The sequence below is a fragment of the Euprymna scolopes genome, chromosome 15 (assembly GCF_053919585.1).
Source record: "Euprymna scolopes isolate OS-2025 chromosome 15, ASM5391958v1, whole genome shotgun sequence".
In the NCBI taxonomy this organism is placed as follows: domain Eukaryota; kingdom Metazoa; phylum Mollusca; class Cephalopoda; order Sepiida; family Sepiolidae; genus Euprymna; species Euprymna scolopes.
Genome location: NC_136496.1, coordinates 45,012,376 through 45,022,936, shown reverse-complemented (window position 1 = coordinate 45,022,936; position 10,561 = coordinate 45,012,376).

Below are 10,561 nucleotides of genomic sequence, written 5' to 3'. Positions count from 1 at the left end.
CCTTGAGGCACCCCCGCATTTATATCATATAGTTTAGATGTACGACCGTCGAGGACAACCTGGATATTTCTCTTATCAAAGGATATAAATATGTTAAGTATTCTTCCAGTGATATCGTATGATCTAATTTTCCTGAGAAGACCTTCATGGCATACCCTGTCAAAAGCCTTAGGTATATCTAGAGCTACCACTCTACCATGTCTGCTTTGTCCAGTGAATGGTATATACGTTCAGAGATTACAGTTAGGATGTCTGCTGTGGAACGGGCTTACCTAAATCCATATTGTTAGTCGGTCAGAAATTAGCATCTGTAAGGTGAAAGACTAGAGCTTGGTAAATTATGGACTCAAATATTTTGTCAAAAAGTGGGAGGAGGCTAATGGGGCGATAATTTACTGGGTCAGTTCTTTCGCCAGAATTCTTGAAAACTGGTGGAAGCAGTTTTCCAGCAGGCAGGAAAGCAAGATTCATTAAAGCATTTGTTGTAAAGTTTGGTGAGAACTGGAGCTACCTCGGCGGAGCCCTTTTAAATAGCACAGCCGGGATGAGATCAGGTCCGCATGCTTTTGAAGTGTCAAGATTTTTTATGATAGCATGTACCTGAGAAGGGGTGATTTTCAGATCGTCTAGTGTAGCGTCTGTCCGCAAAGGAAAGTCAGGGAGGAGGTGGTTAGCAGGGCCCAGTGTGGAGTTGGAGGCAATGTTAGCCTTCTCGGTTGCTGAGCAAATAACCTTATGATTGTTGGATAGTGGGGGGAATTGTTGATTGCCCATTATTTACTACACTGTTGTAGATTTTCCAGAAGTCACGGGTTCCTAATTTCTGTGCTTCGATGCGTTTTTTTGGTGGTTTCAGTAAATTCTCTCTTAGCTGTCGCTATTTCTTTCTTACAGTTACTTCTGGCTTCTATATACTTCTGTCTGTTTGAACTGGACTTATGTCGGTTAAATGTCTAAATTCATTTAAAGGCGTGCGTTCTTTATGAATACTACAGTTATATGGTAATAGCTAGTCCAAAAAAAAAAAAAAAAAAGCTTAAGAGTTCGGTGCCATTCTTTGAGAAAGCAGGTTCTTGATAACTTCTGCGGCTTTGAATCGGGGCGTCTTCCGTTCTTGTCACTGAAATGCCCGAGATACCTTTTTCCTTCATTAAAAAGTCGCATTCCGTTTCCTTCATCTTGAACCCAAAATCACGTATTTTCTGAGAAACTTCGTACATCTGTTTGCGATGTTCCTCAATAGGTTTGCTTGCTATTAATTCATACTCCAGGTAGGCATACTCTCCAGTATGGTGCCTATGATATGTTAGAATAAGTCAGGTGCAACCTTAATCCTAAATGCTATCCTATCACACTTGTATAAACCTCTGTAGATATTAATACATTGTAGTTTTGTGCACTTCTCCTCAACAGATAAGCATTTCTTAAGTTCACCTCAGAAAAAATCCTTTACCATTACGTTTATTAAATATTTTCTCCGGCGTGAAGATAGGATAGTAGTAATCTTTTAGAGTCGCGTTAAGGCCCGTTGAAAAATCCGCACTGACACTGACTTGGTTGGACTTTTTATTTACATATACAGTGAGGACAGTCAATTTGCTGGATCTGGACAGTACACGGGCATTTTCTAGGCGTTCCAATTCTTCATTTATATTTTCTATTGGCGCAAATGAGACTTTTCTTTTTCTTTTGAATACGGGCTGAACGTTTCGGTTCAGCTCGAATCTGGCTGTTGCTTTAGTACATTTTTTAGCCCCAGTTTTTTCAGTGAATATTAAGCATTTGAAGTCATCGGCTGACAATTCATCCAATCGAAAATCGTCACAATACTTATTTATAATGGTGCGAATGTAAGATAATCCTTGTCATTTCGTTTTCACAAGTTCCAACTTTTGTGAAATAATGTTGTATTAGGGTTAGATAACTCAGAAAAAAGTTTAATTGCTTCATTTCATTTGTTTCTTCGATATGATATAGTCGACCAACATGCTATGCTCTGTTGTTCCCAACTTTCTTAAAAGTAAACGATCAATCCTCACAGTCTACCATAAGAAGATCTTCTATTTAAAGCTTCAAATGTTTTATCTTCGCCCAGAAGATAAGTGAATGTCTCAATAGAATTCTAACTTGTGTAGTGAGAAAATGCAGTTTAATCTTCATAATTTCGTTTTTACTTAATTTTTTAAGAAGTAATTCTTGTTATTGAATTAAAAAAGGTATTGTTCTTTCTGCTGTCATTGTTGTTTTTATTTTTGTCCTTTTTGTCAACATTTGTTGTTGCTCTAGTATATGTTCCTGTTTTTGTTATTGAAGAAGAATTCGTTCCTCAGTCTTCTGTTAATGATCAAGTTATGCTTTCATCATCTTGACAATAACTGCTTTAAAGTTCTCCGTAATGTCTTCAAATACATTCGTTTTTCAGAGACAAAGAGGAATTTAGGCAATTTTTTACGGGGTGATCCTTATCCTTTTTCACTGTAAAAAATTATTTTAACATTTTAAAACAGTTTTAAAATAGGAAAAAAAAATGCTTTTTTGCGTGGTCGAAGAATAAAGTACTTTAATTATAGAAACGTCTTACAATTTTAAATAAGTATTTTTGAGTTACTCGATTTTAGATTTTCCTTCTTTTCTAATATTTCTCTCTCTCTCTCTCTCTCTCTCTCTCTCTCTCTCTCTGTGTTTGTATAATTCCTTTTGCCAATGCTATGTGGAACACTGCGGTATTTTAAATTCGGGGTTTCGTCCTCCAGTTGTTATAGCCGATGATTAAAGAAAAATAACACCGCAGCGCATGTTAACAGATCGAATATTATTTTTGCGATAAAACATAGTACATGAATAACTGGTTAGCTGAAAGTAATTTCTCTCGCACTTACTCTGACTCACTCAGTCACTCACTCCATGGCCCACTCTCTCACTCCAAGTAGGTAGCAGTACTCATAAGTCATGCAAGAGTGCATTCGTTGGTAGATTTCCACGTGTATATTCACGTAATGCTCATTTTATGTGTACGTAAAAATTTTAAATTGACTGTTTAGTTATTGAATCAATATCAGCGCCAGATTCTCGTTTAAGAGTAAAATGTTATTTTCATGTTATGATTTATGTTCCAGAAATAAATTTTACGCTCCTCACGTGAATTTATATTTTCCACACGAATTATTGTACGATGTACAGCTTCCGGAACAAGGAATCTTGTCCTTTTTAGACCATTTTTCGAAGGGTCGAAATGAAATGCTTTCTTTTTCACCGGTATCGAAATAAAAAAAAATAGAAATAAAAAAACAGGATTTTACATAAAGGTGTCATTTTTCAATGAATAAAAATAACTTGATAACCAAAAGCGAGAAAACCAGAAAGAGTTCAGTTCGCAGAGACAAGACATCTAACGAAGCTTGTGGAATTAAATGACCACTTCATTTGCGAACATGTTCATGTATTAACAAACGGCAACATCTTTAGAAACTGACAAAAATCATATGCGCGCAATGTTTCCTTTACTCGCGTATATCAACAACACAGCATAAAGGTGCATAAAAGCAAGTGAATACTTACTCTCTCCCACACATTCAACATATATATATATATATATATATATATATATATATATATATATATATATATATATATATATATATATATAAATATACTAGCAAAAGTACCCGTCGTTGACTGGGTTCAAAAACAGCCTACAGAAAATGAACTCGGATTTATTAAAGTATGATAGGTTATGAAAAGGAAGGGTTGTAAATTTGGGTTGAATTTGGGGGTATCAAAACCAAAGCAAAATATGATGAAAGTAAAAATAAAATAGATAAACCCCATAATTTATTATACCATACCTGTTCACACTGAAGCACTTATCACAATATTCTGTGGATCTATATTAAAAAGCCTTGTTAAACTTTGTGACATAATTATCAAAGTATACTTACGCAGATAGATATGAAAAGTCTTTATTAAAGTTTGTGCTCATTTCCATTCTATGGAGACCAGGCGCGAACGCCGACCCCACAATTTTATTATACCATCCCTATTTAAGTCAAAAGATACTTATCAAAGTATTCTTATGTACATCTGACAACAGACAAATTATTTTTGGGGTTGAATGCAAAATTCCTTTTCCGTCTCCAATTTTGTGAGCAAGGCATGATGGGAAGGGAATCCTAAAATCCTCTACTTCTGAATATGATCTCAAACCAGTCAAAATCTAAGAGGACTTCACACCATTTGAATTTGACGCATGAATAGATCAGAGGGGTTGTAAATTGCATTGTTATGATGACTGAACTTGTGCATTTTGACCTGAAGCTTTCATCTGTTTGTTACAGAACTCTAAAAAAAAAAAAAAAAGCGACCTATTTCAAGGACGTGCATCCAAAGTAGAGACGCGTCATTGAAGTCTTCTCTGCACACAGAAAAAATTAAACCGATCAATATTCACCGGCGTCAATTAAATGTTTACGAAGCCGATGTAGTTGATGTCAGCACAAGTAGGAGATGGGTTCGTCGAATTCATAGTGGTAACAGAGATGTGAGTAACAAAGCGCGCTTTGGACTTTTACAACGGAGGCATCAAAAGAGGTTGGAAAAAGTGTATTAGAAATGGTGGTAACTATATAGAAAATGAATTCTAAACCACAAACGGTTGCTCGTTTTAATGATACCACTCCAGTCTTCGTAGTTTGAACGTTTTAGTCTTTGAGTAAATAAGAGGCCTTACTTTGGGGACGATCGTTGTATAAATTATTTTGCAAGACATTTCTTACATTATGATTTAATAAAAGTATTATCCTTTTATCTCATTATTACGTACCTTCGTCTGCACGTTTTATTTCAATTTCTTAGCAACTTTGAAGAGCGACAATTTAATCGTTCTTTTGTCAGAAAAGCTACTAGTCTGGGAAGTTTTTTAACCTTTAAAACGATATATAAATAAAAAACTTATTTAATTTTTATATTCTTATCATTCGTTAGAAAACTATTTAGTCAGTAAGTCATTTAATCACCTGCAATCAATGCAACAACTTGCTCTCTCGAATTCACTATAGTACTAAGGAAGTCTCGAAATAAAGACGAAACGTTGATGAACACATAATACGGCTTGTTCCTTTTTATTTCTCTCTCTCTCTCTCTCTCTCTCTCTCTCTCTCTCTCTCTCTCTATATATATATATATATATATATATATATATATATATATATATATATATATATATATATATATTAAATACTTGCAAAAACCAAAACAACAAGGAGAAAGATAATATCATATTTGTATTTTTTCGAATATTACAATTGTTTCGACATCAACCAGAAAACTTTAAATTTAATGTTATTTAAAAATGTTCGTGATAAAAGATCTTATAAGAAAAGTTGAAAAAAAAATACAGGGTTAATACGTCTCTCTCTCTCTCTCTCTCTCTCTCTCTCTCTCTCTCTCTCTCTCTCGTGCGACGGATTGATATGTTTGTTTTTGTTGTGCCTTTTCATTCATCGAAATATTTTTTCGCTCGGCATTTTTAGATATCAGCATAAGATTTTCAATCCTCACAATTTGTTTTTTTTTTTTTCCTTTTTTGCTATCTCCCCTGTATTATTTTATAAATAAAATTACGTAAAATTTTAAAATCTTTGTGTTCCGTTTCTTCCACTGTGCTGTTCGTCTGCCTAATTCTGCATTTTTTTTTTTTACTGACTTTAAAAGGTCGCCTTCTTTTTGTTCTGCGGGACCTTTTTGTCGGTTCTTTTTTTTTTTTTTTTTTTGTGTTTGTGTGTGTGTGTGTGTGTGTGTGAGTTCATTCCTGATACGTTCCGAAACGGTTGAGATTATCTTTTGCAAAGTTCACACAAAGCTAATTCATATGTCTGGCAGTGTTCTTAGATATGGTTTGTACAGAAATCCATACGATAAGAATAGAAAATCGAAAAATTAGATCTTAAAAATAGTCTTGTTTTTTCTAATAAATAAAAAAAAACTTTTACAGGGGGAAGAAACAAACTTATACCAATACAGTAAAATTTAATTATCTACCAACCTAAATACTTTTAACATGCTAAAACAAAGTTGTTTTTTTTTTAGTTTTTTTTAGTTTTCTAATTTCAAAATATGTTGCACCATTATTGTGATATTTAATTTGCAGTATATTTCAATTTAACTTTTATTATAAAAAGTTTGAGTTTATGATTTGTTTCTTGCAAAAAAAAAAAAAAAAAAAATACCCTCTCTGAAAAAAACAGGTAAAACTAGCTGATAAAATTTGTAAGCCTTCTGGGGAGCTAACCGCTTCAATATAATTCCAGAAACATATAGTGAGAAAACACGGAACATTTTATATATTGAATATACTATATTTATAATTTTTTTATTGTAGGAATATGGAGTTTTTGGGGGGGGGGGTGAATTAGCGATTTTTGTAAATTTCAGATGATAAAAGTTAAAAATCTAGCGATTTTCTGGATATTTCTTTCTCCTGATCGCGCGGGTTTTTTTTAAATCTCAGAAAAGGATATTTTGTGTTTACAATATCGGTAAATTTTCAATGGGTTTAATCACATGATTATTGATAATGTAACCATGTGATCGAAATTTGAGTTAAATTAACCACACGTCGTCGCTTTGCTATCAAATATTCATCGAAAAATGGTAGGGACACACAATGAATGCCGTCGCTCAAAATGTATAAACATTTTGACCCTTCCCTTTACTTAAAAATTCACCAAAAATCAGGAAATTAACCAATTTTAATTAAAATTTCAGTATTTATCAAATAATGATCGCAGAATATAATGAACTAATTATTTTTACTTAACTCTTAGTGAAAATGTTTTATTTTGTTTAAACAAAAAATACCTTTATTAAAGTTATGGTTTTTAGTAGTAAATAATAAACGCAAGAATTTATTTTGCTTTTTTTATTTAAATAAAGCATCGTAATTTGTAACAATAAAAAATAATTTTTACAGGAACATTCCGAAAAAGCCCCTAAAGTCCGTATTAATGAATTCGATATAAATCGAAGAAAAATAAATTTCTCACATACTATCAGGAAATTAAAGATTCAATTAGATTCCTATTTCAGTCACCTAAATTATTTAGGGTGAAATGAGTTTAGGAATTTATAGCCAAACCTAAATTATTTTTTTTTTTTGCTTAAAAAAATAGCATTAATACAGTAAGTTATTTAAAATTTGCATAGAATGCTCTGCTTTACGGTTGTTGTAAAAATGGAACGGAAATTTGAATTTCGTTCCCTTTTAAATTCGGTACATTTTTACATTACGTCCAACTCATCGTTCACATTCGACACGTCAACTTTTATAGCTTTTCGGGTATGCTGGCAAGGTTAGGGGTGTCTATTCCGAAAGCCGTTCTAACATGGCTAGATTGGTAGGTGTGTCAGAAATTTCGTGAAAAATAGTGAATAATTCCACCCCGTTTTTCCAAGCTTATAACTCCTCGAAAAATGTAACAAACCCTAATTTTTTTTCAATTAAAGGAGCAAGGACCAAGGTTTCATATAAAAAAAAGCAGACAACGTGTTTTTTATTTTAAAAAGGTTTTAAACTTCAGACTTTACAGGTAAATTTCTAAAAACTTCTTTTTTAAAAATTTCTTTTTTTTTGTTTTAAATTTGAATATATTATTTATTGACCATTTCTCTTCAATTTGTGATACATAACACTTTGGTGAGTAAATTAATTATTTACGTTTTAATAGACATTTCAAAATGGGAGGCGTGAATTATTCGACCCCCTGTCTTTCCAAGCTTATAACTATTCGAAAAATGCAATTCAAGCCCTAATTTTTTTTCAATTAAAGGATCAAGGACCAAGGTTTCATTAAAAAAAAAACAAAAGAAAAAACAAACAACGTGGTTTAAAAAAAAAACTTCGAACTTTACAGGTAATTTTCTAAAAAACACTACTTTTTTGTTTTAAATTTGAGTATATTATTTATTGACCTTTTATCTTCAATTTGTGATGTATAAAACTTTGGTGTGTAAATTAATTATGTACTTTTTAATAGACACTTGAAAATGGGGGAGGCGTGAATTAAAAAAAAACGTTTGTCTAAAATATTATATTCGGTTTATTATAGCATATAATATATATTAGAGTATAAAATTTCACATTGATACTGAAAATATCGTAAAAATAGAATCAATAGAAAAATTTTGATAGACTTTTAAAGTTTAAAAATTGAAAAATATTGAGTTCGTAAATTCATTACTGTTTTTTTTTTTAAATAAAAAAAAAATATTTCTATTACTTTTAAAACAACGTTAATAGTTTATTTTGGAAGTATAATCCATAAAGAAAATAAACAACCCACCTTTAAAAGAGAAATTACGAGTTTTTTATATTTTATTCGCAGTTTCGTGATAGGGGTGTCAAAAATTCCTACAAAAATTCTGATACATCTACTAGATTGGAGTGTTTATTCGTTGTAAACGTACCCGACAACCTATAAATGTCGACATTTCCAATGTGAAAGCTGGACTTATGTAAAAAAAATAACAAAAAGATATACCAAACTGACTTTTTCGTTTAAAAATGGAATTATTTCCCTTTCGTTATTAACTTATTTTTTTATTTTTATTTTTTTTTAATATTTTGTGTTTTATATACATAAAGTACAATTGTTGAATGTTACTGTCTTGATTATATTCGTTTGGGGGGCACAATTAAAAAATTAAGAAAGATTAAAACGGAGCGAAATTTAAGTTTCCGTTCCATTTTTACAACAACCGTAAAACAGCGCATACTCAGCAAATTTTATCATAATTTATAAGCATGATGTTGAAACACTAAATCAACATTTTATTTATTTTTCTGCATAATTAATGATGGAAGTATTTTTCTATTTATTTTCTGAACATCTGTTAAAAAAAAATAATTTGTACATTCTCATGAAAAAAAGAATCAAACTTTTCTCTACATTCACATAACTATTTACAGTGTTCATGTAAAGCATTCATCTGTTCTTTTTATAATAAAAATTCCGTTCTCAAAGAGAAACGTTTACTGCCAAATTTCTTTAAAAAAAAAAAAGTGCAAGTTTTCCGGAAAAAAAAAACTTACCAATTTATGGTAAAAAATTAATCTTTTTTTGGGGGAAAAAATAACTTTTATTGATTAAAAAAAATGCAAAAAATAATAAAAGTAAATAAACGAACAAAATGCAATTTTTTTTGAGGAATGTGTTCCATTTTAACAAACTGAGCCACGGCAACGCGTGGCCGGGTACAGCTAGTTTTATTTATAAAATAATACAGGGGAGATAGCAAAAAAGGAAAATGAAAACAAATTGTGGAGATTGAAAATCTTATGCTGATATCTAAAAATGCTGAGCGAAAAAAATATTTCGATGAATGAAAAAGCACAACAAAAAGAAACATATCAATTCGTCGCACGAAAGAGAGAGAGAGAGAGAGAGAGAGAGAGAGAGAGAGAGAGAGAGAGAGAGAGAGAGAGAGAGAGAGAGAGGTGGAGGGGATAGACTTACAGTTACTGATATTTATGTTAGGTTTCAACTGTCGTATCTCCGTGCGCCTCCTTTGTATGGGCAAGTTTCGTTATTTCAGTTTTTCTTCCTGGGCATATTGGTCCGCTTGTCTTCGTCGTATTTACGTCCAAACCCGGTGTACAATGCCACCTTTATTTCTTTCGCTCCAACCAACAGCCATCTGTGTCGACAAAGTCGATCTTTTACTTCGCCTTCAGTTCGCATTGACAGATTTCGCTTTTCAAATTCACCAATCAAATATCGTTTGACGAAATCAGTTTTTTTCGACACCACGATCTCTTACCGAGACCATGTTAAATGCTGACTTATCATTTTTGCAAATCATATTTTTCTTCTTTTTTTTTTTTTCGTTCATCTCTTTCCTTCTCTGCTCCTCTCCTTTGTCTATTGTTACCAACTTTGCTCGTTGAGTTTTTAATCTGTGTTCCATGCCCATCAAAACTTAAGGCTTTCATTCTTGTCGCTACCCGGAACAGGATTTCATCCAGTTTGCCGAAATGTGTCAAAAAAGCCTTTAGTCTATTCTTCCTTTTTCCCTTCAGCCTTTTCTTTCGTATTTTGCTTGACTTTCCTTTTCTTCTTTGTTTTTGTTTTTTTTGGCGGTAAAAACGAACGCGAAAGAGGTAGGTTGTGTGTGAACCACTAGGGCTTGACCAAGTCAATCGCTGGGTCAACATCAATACAGACTTTGAGAGCCCTAAGGGAGTTCTTACATGCCTTACCCATTCATTTGTCCTTTTCCTTTACTCTCTCCTCCTCCTCCTCATTCCCCTCCTCTTCCTCCTCCTCCTCATCATCATCATTCTCTCTCTCTCTCTCTCTCTCTCAACCCTCTTATTCTCTTTTATAAGTCGCCTTCTTCTCTCTCTTTTTCTTTTTGATAGATCTTTTCTCTCTTTCTCTTTAGTCCTTTTCCACGGTGACGATTAATAAAACAAAAAAGATAAGATATGTTTTCACTCAGCTTGAAAATAAAAAAAAATTAAACTTCTTACAAATATAGAATCCACTCTTGTGATTATGTAATAATA